The sequence below is a fragment of the Prosopis cineraria genome, unplaced genomic scaffold (genome assembly GCF_029017545.1).
Source record: "Prosopis cineraria cultivar Desert tree isolate PC_DT_omini unplaced genomic scaffold, ASM2901754v1 PC6, whole genome shotgun sequence".
Lineage (NCBI taxonomy): Eukaryota > Viridiplantae > Streptophyta > Magnoliopsida > Fabales > Fabaceae > Prosopis > Prosopis cineraria.
Window position 1 is genome coordinate 23,004,683 of NW_026555337.1, and position 5,200 is coordinate 23,009,882.

At 31.2% G+C, this 5,200-nt stretch overlaps 1 long non-coding RNA gene across 1 annotated transcript; it reads left to right on the top strand.

Annotated features, from left to right (window-relative positions):
* The first annotated feature begins 451 nt into the window (after positions 1–451).
* Positions 452–3,146, top strand: LOC129312351 (uncharacterized). The gene is made up of 2 exons (XR_008593537.1): positions 452–739; positions 2,896–3,146. It is a non-coding gene; the product is annotated as an uncharacterized LOC129312351 (long non-coding RNA).
* Positions 3,147–5,200: the final 2,054 nt, after the last annotated feature.

Genomic DNA, 5,200 nt, shown 5'->3' on the forward strand with positions numbered 1-5,200 from the left:
TAAATTAAAATATGTTTTATCTAAATTAGCAGAAAAATTCTAGTGGGGCTGGATAGAGTGAAACTAGTAATTCCATTGTTTCTAGAATCAATGCAATATTTTGTTTGAATACAAGCTCATTGTATAAGCAATTAGGTACCTATAAATTGTAATAACCCAGAAAAAAATAATAAAATAATATTTAATTTAAAATTTACAATAATGTAAGTTAAATATATTTTTATATTTTTGGGATAAAATTATTAAGGCAAGCTGACGGTGTAGTGGCAAGTCTCTTGAGATTAAAACTATGAAAACTATGGTGTCAGGTTCGATTCCTACGGTGCAAGGGTGGGACTTCTTTTTCTTTTCTTTTGACTTTTCAATTTTTGTAAACTTACCATAAGGTCCTTGCCCATCATATTTATTTCTTCCCCTGATCCAATTTCGGCATTTTACGGGAGCTGAGAGAAGGAGAATCCAGAACCTTCGGCCTTAGCTCTTCTTGAATTCCACCGGCGTTCTCCATCCATCATTCCTTTCCAGTCTTCAACATCGCCGGCGTGAGTGTGCTTGAGAGCGTCATCCGTCACTGCTGCCGTGAGGTTCTCCTCTTCCCTGCTCTGCCGTCGTTCAGTTCAACTCCTGCACGTGCGCTTGAGTTGGTTGCTATTAGTTCTTCTTCTTTCTTTTCCGCCAGTCGGCTTGCTGTCGTCGACAGGTGCGATAGCTCCGTCCGCTATTGTTGTGAAATTCTACTGTGAGTTTTCTTCCCCCTGGTTGTCTCTGTTCGCTGTTCATGTGTGCCATTGTTCTTTCTTCTTCTTCCTTGATTCTGGCTGTCGGAAATAGTTATCTTCTGTCTGACTACTGTGATTCATCGTACAAGGTTCCTTTCTTCTTTCTCTGTTCAACGTGACAGATTTGTTCTTCCCCTTTTTCCTGCTTTGCCATGTTTAATATAAGGTGGGAGATTCCAATCCTTCACTTCTTCACTGCTCTTTGTATGCTATTTGGTTGATTGTGATTTTTTTATTATTTCCGTTGCTGTTGTGCGAGTTATGAGGGGACAAATGGGTTTGATCCATATCTTGAGTTTTTGAATCTGATTTTCAGTAGATAAATCCACTTACGCCAAAACTAGAAAAAGGAGGAATTAGATTTAATTTTCTTTAAAGAGTAACTGATATTTTTTTCTGTTAAAGGATTGGAATTGGATTTGGTTGATTAATTTCAATATCAATATTGTAATTTGTGGGAGATGAGATGAAAAAGGTAAGAGGTTTGGTATTAGTTTGAGAATTAATGTATGATAAGTGTTCAATAAAATGCTTGTTAGAAGAAGATTGTTTGAATATGTATTTTCGGAGATATTATTGATTCTTAAGAGAAGTTTGTCTAGTTTGAATATTATTGATCCATGAACTTGAACCTTATAAAAGAATTTGATTATGAAATTAATATGTAAGTTAAATTCTTGGGAACGGCAGAGTTATTAATAAATTACTAAACAAGAGATTTAAAGATAGAAAGTTTTAATTGAATAATTGGAAGTAATGCACCTGAGGTACTTGAGGCAAGCCTAAGAGATAATTATATTTTAAGTAAATAGATCGGTTTAGCTTGAGCAAGATTGAAGAAATTATATGTATAAATGACAATAATTGGATAAATCTTAAGAGATGAATTTTGGTATTTGAAATTTTGAATGGTTGTAGTTGATTGGGATTGTGTTAGAAGTGGAAAGAAGTTTTTATAAATTATGGGAAATTAATTAAAGTTTCAATTATTCATATTCTTATAGGATGTGTGAAAAAAAGGGGGGGTCTTGATAGGATTTAAAAGGCGAAAACCTTTGGAATTTGAGAACATTGCAGGTAAGTGGATAACGTCCCAATCAATTTATATATTTAAAAATTTCTTTTTATCAACTATTATTTTCAATAATTTATAGTCATTAATATATACCACTCTAGCATTCATTAATGTTGTTGATTAAATTTCTTTAGCTCTTGAAGTTATCATGAGTTATACTTATAAGATTGGCAGAAACGCTTTTATAAATTCTAATACTCTTTTATTCAATAAAGATAATCATGAAAATGGGTGAAAAAGTTTATGGAACGTTCGTTGTGAATCTTCATATTTTAAAAGATTGATGTGTTAAACAGTTTATGCGAGTTTGATACTGAGAAGAGAAAAGTTTATTTTAAAAGTGATGATTTTCTCGCATGTTTGAAAATGAATTTCAAGGAGACTTTATACAAAACATTGGTTGCTAACGGCAGTTCCGTTAGCCTTTGGCGCGCCATGGTACACCTAGCTAGTAGGGTGTTTATAGGAGGTGCTAGCCCGTGCAATGGCCAACGCACGTGGAACGGAGGGATGGTTATTCGTGAGTATCGTACTCACATTTGCTTTGTGGCATAAGCTGCGTTTGGTTATTTACCCTCGTGGATTGTGTGTCCACGTTTGCTTCGTAGCTTCGGCTGTGTTTGGTTATTTACCTTCATGGACTGTGTGTCCATGTTTGTTTCATGGCATAAGCCGCGTTTGGTTATTTATCCTCGTGGATTGTGTGTCCATATTTGTGAATTGTTCTGATAAATCCCCAGAAAAATGAATTTTCAGTTGGTGATTTCATATTTAATGATTTTCAATTGGTAAATATTGTTATTATTAATCATTATTTAACTATTTGATTTGTCAAGATCAAATGTTGAAATTATTTTATCATTATTGATTTAAATGTTTTTGTTATCGAAGTTACATAAATATTTTATTCTAAGTTAATCGATCTGCTTATAGTGAATTGCTTTCTCATTTGATTTATATAATTATTGTATATTATTCATTGTGATTTTATAAAATATTATGATTGGGACGTTATTCACTGGAAAGTTATTTTGACCTCAGATAGTGTAGCTGACAATGTAAGTCCTGCTTTTCAATAAGGAATTTCTGCTGAGCTTGGTGGAGATTGATTCTATAAATATTTCCTATTGATGTAAATATGAATTTATGAATTATAAAAAAAAATGAACAATTAGGGGCTCCACATAGACTATAGTTAGGGTCCTGAATTCTTTTGTTATATTATCTATCTGTTGCTGCGGAGTAAAGCGTTGTACTGTTGGGTATAAATTGTAAAATTTTTATTGTAGAGATTTTGGAAGGTCTTACTTACAGGTGAGGTGCTGTCGAAATAAAAAAAAGTTAATATTTTGATTATCTAAACAAAAAATAAAAAATAATAATAATAAAAATTAATGTATATAATCAGGCTGGCAATAAGTTTTATGCATTAATTCAAAATTTTCCTTGATCGTAGTCTTAAAAGATGTCTATTTAAGTGCACATCATATGTCGTTCACTCCCATACTTTGCGGCGGTGACATAAATCTTGAAATTTATTTCTAATTTAGAGGATTTAATTGATATTTATTTATAATTTTTTGAGTCCTTTTGTATAATTTTTTAAATTTTTTGTTATTTTTTTGAATCAATTAATAGTTAGAGTTGATATTTGTTAATGGTAGGTAAATACAGGGGCGCTCCCAGGTAATGTTCAGTGTGGGCAAATGCCCCCTTGAAATGAAAAAAATCACATGAATATATGTGGTGGATTTTACATCCTGCCACCACTCATTTTTATTTTTCGAATCCAGTGAAATATGGCTCAAATCAAGTCACTATTGGGATCAGACTTTGTACTGAATAAATTGCACTCACTCGCCCAGGATCGTAGGTCGTCACTGGGTACTTTCAAATTTTAGAGGATATTGCCTTAAAAGAAGATTAAAATACCATATGCTTTTATGCAAATAGTTGATGGGCGAAAAATATTTTTAGACATTCTATTTTCCTTGTCATTTTATTGAAAATAGAGGTGTTCAGTTAATGGATATCAATGGTATCTTGTATTTTCTCCACTCATTGTCGCAGACGAGAGAAAAATTAAGTTATGGAAGGGGACAATTCTCCAACGTTTACGACCGCATTGGCAATATGTTATATCAACATTTATTTACCCTTTGAAAAATAATGTAGCCGTACGCGTGATGAAAATTAAGTTGCTTTATAATTTATATTAACATATAGAATAATTTAATGATATCCAGCAAAAAAGTAGCTCTTTCCTTTTTTAAGCTGCGTATGATTTCATCTTTTTATATTTTATTAATAATCATATCCAAACAAATTTTTTATTATTTTTTGAATGATTGCCTTAATTTCCGGTAAAGTGACGTTCTAACAATCACTGAGAAAAAATCCACCATAATTCTAACAAACATCATTTTTAAACTGACTTTTTAATTAGTAATAGGAAATATTAAAAGTTTTCTGTTTATTGGAGCTAGCACAGCCTAAGATTATCAAATACTATTATACTAACATGATCTAACCCACTTACAAGAGAGCTTACATGTCACTAGGCTACTAGGTCATTGGTAAGAAATATTATAAGTTATCTAAGATCAATTGTTTGGAAGTTTTAATAATGTGTAACCATGTTTCTCGTGTTTGATATTAATTTGTAACCTGCCTTCTCTACTTTTTAACAAGCAATATTGAAAATTAATTAGCTAGATCATATGCTTGAAAACTCTATAGATTAAAGAACATTTGCGTTGTTCAACTATATTTGTGCAGAAACATATATTATATTAGGATTTTTTGTGATGCAATATTCTACTTAGATAATTGAAAATAGTCCAATATTGTATCTACAGTTAAAAAATATTAATTTTGACTCATAGTTGGACCACGAAACTAAAAATACAATACCATGTAAGTGACTTTTTTATTGAAAATTTAATGGAAAGTTCCAATTTTATCAAAAACTATTATTGTGCCATTATATTAATGTCTTGGATAATTTTTCCTTTGGTCACATGAATGAGTTGTAAAATGATTGATTATCAAATCACCAATGCCAGCAACAACATGGATAATCGCACAGTAATTGGTTGGGTTAAAAATAATATTAGTCCGTTGAGATTTATTTATAATTTAAGGAATTTAATTAATATTAATTTTCTTATAAGGTTTTTTTGTAAATTTTTTTCCTGTAATTTTCTAAGTTATTTTCTATAATTTTTAGGTCAACTAATGGTCAAATTAATGGATATTTAATGGAGGGATGATATTGCTTTGTTTTTAACATAGGAAGGGCAATATTGCCTCACTTTTAATTTTAGGATGTTCAACACTTCTAAGA